The following is a 14,137-nucleotide window of genomic DNA, read 5'->3' on the forward strand; positions in this document are numbered from 1 at the left end:
TATCCATAGCTAAAAGAAAGGGGACTCCTGTCTCATACCTTATACAAATATGAACACAAGTGAATTAAAACCTAAATATAAAATCAAGAACCATGGGAAGCGGACTTGGCCCAATGGATAGGGCATCTGCCTACCACATGGGAGGTCCGCGGTTCAAACCCCAGGCCTCTTTGACCCATGTGGAACTGGCCCACGCACAGTGCTGATGCGTGCAAGGAGTGCCCTGCCACACAGGGGTGTCCCCCACGTAGGGAAGCCCTACACGTGAGGAGTGCGCCCCGTAAGGAGAGCCACCCAGCGCGAAAGAAAGTGCAGCCTGCCCAAGAATGGAGCTGCACACATGGAGAGCTGACATAACAAGATTACGTAACAAAAAAGAAACACAGATTCCCAGTGCTGCTGATAAGGATAGAAGTGGTCACAGAAGAACACACAGCAAATGGACACAGAAAGCAGACAACTTGGGGGGAGGGGGAAGAGAAGAGAAATAAATAAAAATAAATCTTAAAAAAAAAAATCAAGAACCATAAAATTTATAGAAGAAAATGTAGGAAAACATCTTCCTGACCTAGTGGTAGGTGGTAAATTCTTAAAGGAGATAAGAGGAGGAGATGGTCTACTGATGCTTAATGTATGTAGAAGTTGTAATTAACTTTAAAAGTGTGGAAATGTAGAGTTGATGGCAATACATTATTGTGACTAACAGCTGGCTTATAAATAGTAAAGTGGCTGGAAAGGGTAGTCTAGGAATGTAAATGTCAATTGAAAGAAAGCTAGAGAATAATCTAAGGACTGAATAACACAGTAAACCCAGAGGTGGATGAGAATTGCGGCTGATGGTACAGATGCAAGAGTGTCCGTTGTGAGCTAGAGCAAATGTATATCACTATTGCAGGGTAGTGGAAATGTGGAGAAGCATGGGAAAATATAACTGGAGTGACCTATGGACTGTGGTTAACAGCAAAACTGTAGTATTCATGCATCTAAGCCAAAGATTGGCTTAGATGGGGGAGTATGGAAAATAATGGGGGAGTATGGAAAAAGTGTGCCAAATGTCCGCTACGGACCATGGTTAGTGGTAACAGTCTGACGATATTATCTGATAATCTATAACAAATATTCTACCCTGGTGTAGTGTGTTGATAAAGGGGTGTTGTATGGAAATTCTGCACATGTGCATGATTGTTTTCTAAGTTTACAACTTCTGTAATAAAAATATATTTTAAAAAATAATAGTGTGGGTTGGGGAAAAAATACACCAAATGTAAGATATGTGCTATAGTTACTATTATGATTTTGACGATATTCTTTCATAATATGTAACAGGTGTCTCACAATGTCAGGTGTTGGTGTTGGGCTGACGTATGGGACCGCTGTATGATGTTATGCACGTTTGCTTTGTAAGTTCACAACTTATACTATACACTTATTGTTTATGTATGTTCATGTTTAAATGATATAAAAATAATAGGGTGGATTGGGGGAAAAATACACCAAATGTAAGATACTTTGGTTAGTAGTAATATTTTGAGGATTCTTTTTTATCATTAGTTAAAAATGTTTCATAACAATCAAGGTTTTGGTGGTAGGGGGAGATATGAGAGCCCTGTATGATTTTTTGTTGTTGTCTGTTTTTTTATTGAAGTATATCAGTCATACATACACATAAACAGTAAGTGTATAGTAATAGTTGTGAACTTACAAAACAGACATTACATCATATGTAAAATGTAAAACTAAAAACTTTTAGAAAAAAATAAGAAAAAAAACTTTAAGATCTAAGGTTAGGCAAAGACTTTTTAGATGCCACCAAGAATATGAGTCATAAAAGGTTGATAAACTGAACCTCATCAATATAAAAAACCTTTGGTACTTGAAAGATCCTATTAACAGGATGAAAAAACAAGCTACAGACTAGGAGAAACTTTGCAAACCATAAGTGTGACAACAGATTAGTATTTAGACTATATAAAGAATTCTCAAACTCAAGAGTAAAAAAAAAAATCCATTTAGTAAATGGACAGAAGATATAAAGACATGTCCCGGATGAGGGTATACAAACGGTAAATAAGCACATGAAGAGATGTCAAACATCATTAGCCATTATGGAAATGCAAATTAAAATCACAATGAGCTATCACTGCACACCTAAAAGAATGGCTAAAATTAAAAACAGTGACATTACCAAACGCTGGTAAGAGTGCAGAGAAATTAGATCACTCATACATTGCTGGTGTAATTGTAAAATGGTACAGTTATCGTGTAAAACTTTTTAGCAGTTTCTTATAAAACTAAACATGCAACAGACAACCTGCAGAGTGGGAGAAAATATTTGCAATCATATACCTGATAATGAACTAGTGCCTAGCACTTACAAGGAACACTTTCAAATAAATTATAAAAAGGCAAATAGCCCAACTAAAAATCTGGGCAAAAGATCTGCAAAAATTGGGCAGTAAATGCAAATCATCCTTGTTCACGGTGATGCAAATGAATATTGTTCAATGAAGTTGCAACTGGTCGTTGCACTGTGCATATTGAGCAGTTTTGCATCTATTAGTAATTCATTTTGGTGGTCCTGATTGCCTATATCTTTATCTGCTCTTTGGATTACTCTTTGAACAATTTGGTTTTTGCATTTTACTGAATCCCTCATTAATATATTAGTTAAATAAAGTATTTGATATACATTCATTTGATATTTTTTGAGAATTATGATTTTATCCTTTCTAAAAAATTATTGTTTAGCAAGAGTCACATTTCTCTAGTATGTTGTCAGTCTGGAATTTTTTTTTTTTCCCTTTTTTTCAGGAGGTAACAGAAATCAAACCTGGGACTTTGTATATGCAAAGCAGGCACTCAACCACTGAGCTACACCCACTCCCAGTTTGGAATCTTATACTCATTTTGCTGATCCCAGTTGTGCATGGGCTCCCACTCACTTGCTTCTAAGTTCCTGGGCTTCTTAGGAACAGATTTTCAATAACGGGTTATTTCTTCTGCTTGTGTATCATATGAATGTGTGATAAGCCTCACTTACATTTACTGCCCTATTCCTTTATTTTCCATACAGCCACCACTTAGGATTCTAACAGGTTTTTAGACTTTACAGAATGGTTTAGTAGGTAGCAGACAGCTGTCATATGTGGATACCCTAAATCTTCTGAGCACCTTCTCTATAGTTTGATAATTCTCCCTGATAGAAACCTTTCCATCTCAATGAAGAATCCAAAAACACAGTTTCCAGCTTCTTTCCCGCTGAGTGCAGATATATGATATAAATTGTGCCAATCAGATGTATCACATGAGACTAGCACAGACTTGAGTTATTTGGTAAAAATGACAGGACACAGAACATCCCTTTTACTAGCATGAATCTGAGCAGAGGCGGTGTTATTTTTGGGCCTGGTAGTGCTGTGGCCAACTTCTCAGTTATGGTAGAATCAGAAATGATCTTTTTAAAATAGGGCTGAAGAGGTGTGAGAGATCACTATAATAATGACATTTAATGAATCGTGCCTCTGTGTGTTCGTGTATCTGTGCAACGTGACCTTCCCACTCACTTCATCAAGGAATGGAATCTATTTTCCATGCTCTGGAATCTGGATTGGCCTTGACCATCATGCTTTGAGGAACCTCAGTCTGCCCTACTACAGTGAAGAGCCACTTGGAGAACTAATAATCTCCAACCAACATCCAGAAATATGGTCTCAGAAATATGAAGGAGTCCATCTTGAGCTTTCCAGCCTAAACTGGCTTCCACCTGAAAGCAGCCACATGATCAGCAGCCCAGAGCCCAGGTATTGTTGCTGGGCATGCAAGAGAAGAGTTAAAAGAATTCAACTAGCCTGGTGAGTTTAAAGCGTTTATTAAGCGCAGATACTGTGGGTACCTCTAAGGGAAAAGGTACCCCTGAGGGAAGGTGAGCAGGACTTAGGATGTGGGGTCTGCCTAGCACGTTCCTGTGGTTTCCCTTGTACCCAGATTGTTTCTCAGATAGGCCTGTCAAGGTGTTTTGCTCCTTTTGTTTTGTTCTGAGAAACTAATTTTCATCATGCAGAATTCCCTAGCCTCAGACTCTTTGCTCAGTTGGTTAGCTGTGTTTTTCTACCTCCTCCCCATCTTCCCCTCCTCCTTGAGCTCCCCCTCTCCCTAGTCTACCCTGCCTCTGTATGACCTGTACACCCATTTGGAATGCCAAGCCTATAGAATCAGGAGAAAAATTACTGTTTAAAGTCACTAAACAAGGAAAGGGTCATTTGTTATACAGCATTACAAAACTGAAACAGAAGTTGGAAAAGGAATGCTGCTGCAACAAAATCTTAAAGCAATGGATTTGGGATCAGGCAGAGGATGCAAAGTTAGTAAGACAACTAATGAAGGCTGGAAAAACAATGAAGAAACTTGCAACTGAGGCTGGACTAAGGGAAATTGGTATAATGTAGTGTAGAAAAATCAGTGAAACAGTCACCAGCTTTGCAGTATAACGAAAAAAACTTGACTGGTCTTTGTCCTCAGTTCCTGGAGAAAGAACTTCTGAATCTTTGGAACTTCTAGTGGCGTGGCGATAGGTGTGTCTTTTGTTCTTCAAGGTGAGCCCAGACCATATCTGATAGTTGGCATGCTAATGAGATGACCAGGAGGAACCAGCCACACCTGCTGTCTTAGGGTGGAGGCTGGCCCCTCCAGAAGGACCAACCTTTGATTTCAGCTACCTCTCATCAGCCCCACCTTCTCTACCTCTTGTAGGGCACGGAGGCTGTAGATTGAGTTCAACCACATGGGCGTTTCCATCAATAGTGCCTGTGTAATGAGACCCCAGATAAAGTTGGGACACTTAATGCTCTGATGAGCTTTCATGATTGAGAATATACATTTCCTCTATACCATAAAGGTGATGAGTTCTGACTCCATGTGGAGAGGTTTTTAAGCGGGAGAGTGTGTAAGAGTAAATACAAATCAATAGAAGAAAAAAGGAATTCATTTTCCTGCGTAAAAAGAGAAAGATACTTCCTCCTCCCTCCTTTCTCTTTCAGCATTTATTTTCAAAAACTTTTAACTGTTAAGTTGTTTCTCTATCCCTTGGAAATGTATGCAAATCTTTTCTTTAAGAAATGTTTCCTCAAGCCATTTCCTTGATATGTAATTCATCAAGAATGATAGTGCCCTTATCTCTCAGCTTCCTGGAAGGAGATGAACATGACTTCAGATGTATTGCCTTTGGATCCAAATTGCAAACCTACTTCCGGTCATAAAGATATCTTCAGAACAAGTACGTAATGGGTTGTATTCACTTAGCTGCATAAAAAAGGGTGAGCTTTCTGTTTTTGTAGTCTCTTTGCAGATTGCCAGTGATGCATTGCATTCTGGTTTAATGCTTCATCAATAATTCAATTGTTTTTCTCTTCTATCTTTGTGGAGGTGTTTTCTCGGTTGGGAGATTTTTTAAAAACAGTATTTCCTCAATAAGTGACATGATTTAATTTATGTTTCAAAAAGATCCATTGGGATGTTACTAATAGAGAAAACTGTGTGTATGGGGTTTACATGGGAACTCTACATTCTGAGTGATGTTTCTGTAAACTTACAACTACTCTAATTTTTTAAAAAATTAGAAAAGGAGATCCTTTTAGATTCTATTCAGAGAATAACTTGCAGTGAGTCAAGAGGGGAAACAGGAAGTCCCATAAGGAGGCTATTGCTATTGTCCAGGAAGAGTTAATGATAGCATGGGCAATGGTGGAAGCAATGGAGAAGGAGGTTTGTTGTTGAATTGGGTGAACAGAATGATAGAATAATAGCTTTCAAGGATAATTTGATAAGTCAATTCCTTCATTCACCTATGTGACCAAGAATTTAGTGCTGAGTAATAGTTAAGAGAGAAAAAGATGTGGAAGGAGACTCAAAAATCTTGCTTATGGCTATTGAACCAAATGTAAAGGGAGGTAAAGGTTGTTTTGGAGTTTTGGACAGAAGATGTTCTTGAGAATACTGAGTATTGCCTTTGACAAAGGGAATGCTCTGGTTCTGGCTACAGATACATAATACTCACAGGGAAAAGATACCAAAACAGCTCTGCAGGAGACTGATAAAATCTATCCTCATAGCAATATTAGAAATTGAAGATGCAAAGACAAAAAGACTCCCTGAATCCTCCTTTTAAGTGCATTAGTGACCAGGAGATGTGGAGAGAAAATGAGGTTAACTGAACTCTTTTAAAAACAACCTTTAAGAAGAGGAGCACTGGGCTACGTACTGGGGTGCTTTCTTTGCCAAACAGACAAGTATGAGGACCTTAAGAGCAAGAACTAACTCTTTTTTAGCTTTGAATTCCCACCCAAGACTTAGCACAAGCTTGATGTGCAATAAACCCTAGAGTGAACATGTGTAGAATCAATGCAGAGGTAGGTGGAAGCTCAAGCAAAGAGAAAAATTACATTTGTCCTGGGAATGCACCAGTCATTTGTGCTCTGTAATTTCAACATCAAAGTTATATATTATGGGTTGGCTTTAATCGTCTTAAGGCTAATCTCTCTTTCCTTGGATATATGAGGTCATCACCAATTCTCTCATTTCATTTCTTTAATTAAATACAATAAACCCAAGTTTTCCAAATACATTTAAAAATTCATGTTTTTGTTTTGTTGCCAATTATCATTTTATAACTAATTGTCACTTCAATTCTGTTAAGATACTTTATAAATAATCCCTCACTTATTGAAAAAGTAACGGGCTGAATGGCACTCCCCCAAAAGATATGTCCACTGAACGTGTGAATATGACCTTATTTGGAAAAAATGGTCTGTGGAGATGTAATTAAGTTAAGAATCCTGAGATGAGATCATCCTAAATTGTCCAGATGGGCCCTAATTCCAATGACAAATGTTCTTATAAGAGGAGGATAAGACACAGACAAAAGGAGAGAATGTGAAGAGGAGAAGGCCATGTAACAACAGAGGCAGGGAGTGGAGTGATGCAGCCACAAGTCAAGAACAACTGGAGACACCAGAAGAGCTGGTAGAGTCATGGAACAGAATCTCCCTTAGAGCCTCTGAAGGTAGCATGACCCTACCCACACCTTGATTGCAGATTTCTGGTCTCCAGAATAGTGAACAAATAAATTTTTATTTTTTTAAGCCACCAAGTTTTGTGGTAATGTGTTATGGCAGCCCTAGGAAATCAATGAGTCTTCATGAAGAAAAGTTAGAAAATAAAAATAAACAAAACAGAAAATAAAAAATCCCCATCTTGATCAAGATGGTGGAGTAGGATGCTTCAGGGCTCTATTCTCCCAGAGATTTGAACAAATTGCAAGAATTGGGAGAAACATCTTTCTCAAATTTCCACAAAATGGTTATTGCAGTAACAGGGTGAAAGCTGAATCTAGAAAAAGGCTACTTAAGAGTGGTAGGGGGAAATGGACTTTGGCCCAGTGGTTAGAGCGTCCGTCTACCATATGGGAGGTCCGCGGTTCAAACCCCGGGCCTCCTTGACCCGTGTGGAGCTGGCCATGCAGCAGTGCTGATGCGCGCAAGGAGTGCCGTGCCACGCAAGGGTGTCCCCCGCATGGGGGAGCCCCACGCGCAAGGAGTGCGCCCATGAGGAAAGCCACCCAGCGTGAAAAGAAAGTGCAGCCTGCCCAGGAATGGCGCCGCCCACACTTCCCGTGCCGCTGACGACAACAGAAGCAGACAAAGAAACAAGATGCAGCAAATAGACACCAAGAACAGACAACCAGGGGAGGGGGGCAAATAAAATAAATAAATAAATCTTTAAATTAAAAAAAAAAAAAAAAAGAGTGGTAGGGTTAGACCAGGGAGCTGAGGTGGCGCAAGAGAATGATTGACTCTCATTCCAGAAGGTCCCAGGATTGGTTCCCAGAGCTGCCTAATGAGAATACAAGCAGACACAGAAGAACACACAGTGAATGGACACAGAGAACAGACAATAGGGGGGTAGGGGTGGGGGGGAGAAATAAATAAATAAATAAATCTTTTTTTAAAAAGTGGTAGGGTTTCATGGTACCCTGACTGGCCCCTCCTTTTCCCCCGACCAGCTCCATGTGGAGTTGGCCTGAGCTTGGTTCCCTGGTCCCAGTTTTGGAGGGAGCAGAGTAACACTTGCATATGTACAGGGAGCAAGTGTATCCGGCTCAATCTCTGTGGTGGTGGCATGAGGGACTCGCCACCATGAAATTGCCCTCCATGTAGAAGGCAGTTCAGAGAATTACCCTACAGAACATTGTGGGACAGCAGTCACGTGGTTGCCTGAGGCAAGGGATCATTGGCTGTAGGACATAGAGTGCAGTGCCTGTGACCATGAGGAAACTATTTCCTAGGGAAGAGGGGACATTTGTATCTGTTTAAATTAAGGAATTCCCAGGGCCTCATGCAGCATATGCCCCAAACAAGCATATACATAGAAAGGCTCAGGGCAACCTCTAGGCTTTGCCCTTTGACTAGTCTCTAAATTCATTGTTTGGATAAGCTCTGATAGAGAGTACTTCCACAGGTCAATCTGCAAAGACTGAGAAAGGCGTTTTTTATTCCTTCTTTCCTTTTTTTGTTTACTTCTGGCATTCATTAAAAGCTCTGTCATAACACAAGCTGGATACAACTTAAAGAAAAGACACCTCAGAGTCTAAGTTCCAATGAAAACATGTTAAAATATCAAAATGTCCAGTTTTCAACAAAAGATTACAAAACATACAAAGAAATAGGAAGTTATGGGGCCCAGGCAAAGCAGAAGACTATAGCATTAGAAACTATCACTAAGGAGCATTAGACCTGGGATATTCCACCAAAACATTTTTTTTTAAAGTCCTATATATGCTCAAGGAGCTGAAGGAAAATATGGACTAAGAACTAAAGGAAATCAGGAAAATGATAGATGAACACAAAGAAAATAACAATTATGAAGAGGAAACAAACAGAACAGAAGACCAAAGTAGCAGAAATGAAAAATGCCCTAGAGGGGTTCAACAGCAGATTGGAGCTGGCAGAAGAAAGAATCAGTGAATCTGAAGATAAGATAATTTAAATCATCTGGTCTGAGGAGTACAAGGAAGAAAGAATGAAGGAAAGTGAACAGAGCCTGATGAATCTGTGGGACACTATCAAGCATACCAATATATATGTATTGTGGATGTCCCAGAAGGAGAAGAAAGAGAGAATGGGGCAGAGAAAATATTCAAGGAAATAATGGCTGAAAATTTCTCAAATTTAACAAAAGGCATAGATATACATATCCAAGAGGCTCAATGAAATCCAAACAGGATAAACCCAAATAGACCTACACTGTGCCATATTATAATAAAGCAGTTGAAGGCCAAAGATAAAAAGAGAATTCTGAAACCTGCAAGAAAGAAGTAAAGTGACACATACAAGGAAGCCTCAATAGATTAAGTGTCAATTTCTCATTTCTCATAGAGGCAAGAAAGCAGTGACACAACATATTTAAAGTGCTGAAAGCAAAAAAGTTCCAATCAAGAATTCTCTATCTGGCAAAACTGTCCTTCGAAAATAAGAGGAAAGCATATGTGGCTTAAGCAACTGAGCTCCTGCCTGCCACATGGGAGGTCCTGGGTTTGGTTCCCAATACCTCTTAAAGAAGATAAGACAGCAAGCTGACGCGACAGGCTGGTGTGATGAACTGATGCAACAAGATGACACAACAAGAGACACAAGGAGGAAAACATAATGAGAGACACAACAAAGCAGGGAATGGAGGTGGCTCAAGCTGTTAGGCATCACCCTCCCACATGGGAGGTCCTGGGTTTGTTTCCTGGTACCTTCTAAAAGGAAGATGAGCACACAACTATCAGACAGCGAGCGCAAACAATGAGGGAGTGGGGAGAAATAAATTAATTAAATAAATCTTAAAAAAAAAAAATAAGGGAGAGATGAAGATATTCCCAGATAAGTAAAAGTTGAAGCACTTTGTCACCACTAGACTGGCCCTACAAGATATGTTAAAGAAAGTCCTGCAGGCTGAAAAGAAAGGACAATAGACATAGATAGAAGCCACATGAATAAATAAAGATCAATAAGGGTAACAACCTGTGTAAATATAAATGCCAGTACTATTATATTTTTGGTAATTCTACTTTTCATTTCCTATAGGCTCTAAAAGGAAAAAGTTTAAAAGATAATAAGAAACCAGTGGTTTTGGACTCATAATATAAGATGTAATTTTGACAAAAACTACATAAAGGTGGGGGGATGAAGAGATATAGAAACATAATTTGTGTATGCAATTGAATTTAATTTGGTATCAAAGCAAAGGAGATTTTTATATATTTAGGTTGCTAAATTTAAGCCTCATAGTAATTACAACGAAAATATTGGAGTTATGCAAGTTCATAGAGATAGAAATTAGGGTACAAGTTACCAGAATTAGGGGCAGGGGGAATGAGGAGTTAATGCGAAATGGGTATAAGGTTTCTGTTAGGGGAGATGGGAAAGTTTTCATAATGGAAGGTAATGAGCACAACATGGTGATTAATCCCACTGAATACTGTACTTGAAAGTGATTGGGAAAATTTATGCTGTATATATGTTCTAAACAATTTTTTTTAAAATAGAAAAAGCAACCAAGAGGAAATGCCAACTGAAGGTAATACATGATACTGGATGGAATCTAACAAGGGAGAAGAGAAGGCTCAAAAGGACATTTATGGTGAAGCAGATGTGGCTCCAGGGATTGGGCTCCTGTCTACTATATTGGAGGCCCTGGGTTTGATTCCTAGGGCCTCCTTGTGAAGGCAAGCTGGCCCGCACCTGTGGAGAGCTGATGGCCCACAGCCTGCGGAGAGTTGATGGCCTGCGGCCCGCAGAGAGCTGACAGCCCGCGCTCGAGGAGAGCTGGCACAGCAAGATGATGCAACAAAGGGAGACAAGCAGACACAGAAGAATGTACAGTGAATGGACACAGAGAGCAGACACTGAGGAGGCGGTAAGGGCGGGGGGGATAAATAAATAACATCAATCTTTAAAAAAAAAGGACATTTATAGGATATATGAAAAACAGAAATATAGACTATAAGCTTTATATCAATGTTAAATTACCTTAACTTGATAACTGCATTTCAGGTCAACATATAAGTGAATATCCTTGTTCTTTGGAAATGTATATGATAGTATTGTGTTCATTGACCATAATGTATACAACCTATACTCAAGTTTTAGAAAATGAATTGTAATAGAGAGACAGACAGACAGATAAAGATGGAATGACAGAATGATGGATAGATAAAATAATATGGAATATGTGGCTAAATATTAACATTATTGGAGTTGAGTATCTGGGGAGATAGCAGTGTGTTAGAATTCTCTGTGGAGTTTGTGTTATTTTTTTAACTGTCCTGTAAGTTTGAAAGCAATTCAAAATAAAGTGTTAAAAAAAAAATTGCATGGTGGGGCCAGGAAATGTGGAGTTAATGCTTACTGGGTATAAAGTTTCTGTTTGGGGTGGTGAAAAATTTTGGTAATAAATGATGGTTTAAAACATTGTAAATGTAATGAAAAACACTGAGGTATTCATTTGAAAGGGTTAATATAGGAAATGTTACCTCAATTTTAAAATTACAGAAGAAAAGCATCCATAACATTATTTACATTGGTTCTTTATATATTTATGTAGGGACTTTCTCTCCTCTGTGTGTGTATAGAAATGGAATTATTCTAGACTTAATCTTTTGTAATCAGATTAAATTTTTTTCCAAAATTACAAATTAATAAGTGAGAAGGACTTTTTTAAAAAGATTTATTTATTCTGACATTCATTGTGTGCTCTTCTGTGTCTGCTTGTATTCTCATTAGGTGGCTCTGGGGACTGATCCTGGGACCTTCTGGAATGGGAGGGAGGCAATCATTCTCTTGCGCCACCGCAGCTCCCTTCTGCTGCTAGTTCTCTTATTATCTCTCCTCTGTGTCTCTTGTTGCATCATCTTGCTGCGCTAAGTCACTGCGTCCGCCGGCACTCCTGCTCAGGGCAGCACTCCTGTGCGGGGGTCACTCACGTGCAGCATGGCTTTCCTGTGTGTGGTGGCACTCCAGCGTGGGCCGACATTCTGCATGGGCCAGCTTGCCTTCACCAGGAGGCCCTGGGCATCAAACCCTGGACTTCCTATATGGTAAATGGAAGCCCAACTGCTTGAGCCACATCCGTTTCCCAGAAGAACTTACCTTTGAGTTTAAACTAGAGTTGTTTGGTTTTTTAAACAAGTTTAATGTGTTTAATAAATGTACCCCTTCAGTTCCTATTAACAGCATCCAGTATTCCTTTGAAATACCAGACAGACATGGCAGTGGCCAATAGGGAATTTCAGACTTCTCAGAATTTAAGTGTTTTGGTTCTCTGACCATTCTGTATTGCAGTGGCACTTGTCTAGAATTGGTACCTCTCCATACTTGGGGAACTTGATACATACCAGTGAAAAAAAGCTTTATCCCCTTCAAGGGGAGGAAAGAAGATCATTCCTCCAAACCCAGCAGATCTGACTGGGAGGTCTTTCCTGCTGTCCCATTTTATCAGGCTTGTTTTTTGAGCGAAGCAAGATTCCCAAACCTAACCTGAGTTACAAGAAACAAGACAGTGATGGCTATAAAAGGAATGACCAGGAACAACTCCTTTACCCTTACATCTGATGGATATGCTCCACAGAAGAAAGCAAATAAATCCACAAATTATAACAGTTAGTTTTACAAAACCATTTTATCCAAGGCTGGTGTGGAATGCAGGAAGGGGAGGTAAGGGGGTAAATGGCACAGGGAGAAAAACAAGTATTCAAATCAGCTCAGGCAAAGGGGCTGGCAAATGCTAGAAAGTGTTGCAGAAAGACCTGTGGTCCTTTCAGACTTCTTAGGGTGGTACTAAAAATCCACATAATGGTGTCAGGAGATTATGCCTCACATGCACCAGAAACAAAATTCCAGTTCCTCAGAAAGAAGGAAATACACAGAAGGCCTTTGGCAGAAGGGGTTCTGTCTTCCAATCCCACCCACTGCCTTGGGGTGGCAGAGGTTCAGTGGCCTGCAGCAGCCTTCAGTCTGGCAGGTGATGGATGTAGTGAAGAGAACTTCTCTGCAGAGGCCGATGTACTCAGGGCAGACCGTAGATAGACTGTCTTGTGGAAGAGTCTGTTACTTAAGAAGACCACCAAGGAGAAGTGGCACAGTGGAAAAGGTTTGCTTTGCCAGGGGTCTTTACTTCATTGGCGCTGATAATAAAGGCAAGAAGATAGAGAATAGGCAGCCGCTACAGTGTATGATGACTGCATTGCTGTAAGAAAAGCCAGGGGCAAACCAAATTCAAAGCAGTAAGACCAGTTCCTTTCTATATTTGACAGTCGCTGGTACATTTCAATTCCTTTATAGAACCAAGGATATTTGAAGCAGTAAAGTGAGTAGAGAAGGGACATATGTAAGAAACTAACCAGCTGACCAACGAGATGGATGGGACAGACACTCACAAACATCCCCTGGATGAGGAAATGACCCTGCAGCAAAAGGTGAAAGAACATGCCCACAATTATTTTGCTGACACCAGGGAATGGGTGACACTTCCTCCCAGATACCTCAAATGCCAGATCAGCTATATCTTGAAACCAAATGGCATGTACAACTTTGCTAAGCACAAACCGGGAGTACCCAAAGAGCACTGAAAATTGACTTAAGAAAGCATTCCAGCCTCAACCAAACATCTCCATGTAGTGATGGATCACCAATAATTTGTGCTGTTACTGACTGAAGCACAGGAGTATACACTGGATAAAACTAGAGGAGACTAAACCAGAATACTTTGCCATTCCAAGCACAGCACTGGAAAACTCTACTAACAATATGTGGCTTGCTCTCCTGCTTCCACTCAATACTCTGCACTCTCCAGTAGGCCAAGACACTACTTGATCTTCTCCGACGCTACTTCTCTCTTTTGCTGGATTAAAGTGTCTAGCTTTGAGATGGTACAAATACCCCAGATGGAGTCTTTGATTCCCCTGCTAAGGTCCTGGAGAAAGGTTTGATACTGTCAGCCATCTCTCACTACCCAAACTATCAACGCAGAGACAGAAAAGCACCCCAAAATCTCTCACCACAAAGGACTCAGCAGCTCCAGCTATGGCCGGACCCCTGCCCAT

General features: G+C 40.0%; 1 pseudogene; it reads right to left on the reverse strand.

Moving 5' to 3' along the window:
• Positions 1 to 12,723: 12,723 nt before the first annotated feature.
• Positions 12,724 to 14,137, reverse strand: LOC101438401 (etoposide-induced protein 2.4 homolog pseudogene; annotated as a pseudogene).

The sequence above is a fragment of the Dasypus novemcinctus genome, chromosome 7, assembly GCF_030445035.2.
Source record: "Dasypus novemcinctus isolate mDasNov1 chromosome 7, mDasNov1.1.hap2, whole genome shotgun sequence".
NCBI classification, from domain to species: domain Eukaryota; kingdom Metazoa; phylum Chordata; class Mammalia; order Cingulata; family Dasypodidae; genus Dasypus; species Dasypus novemcinctus.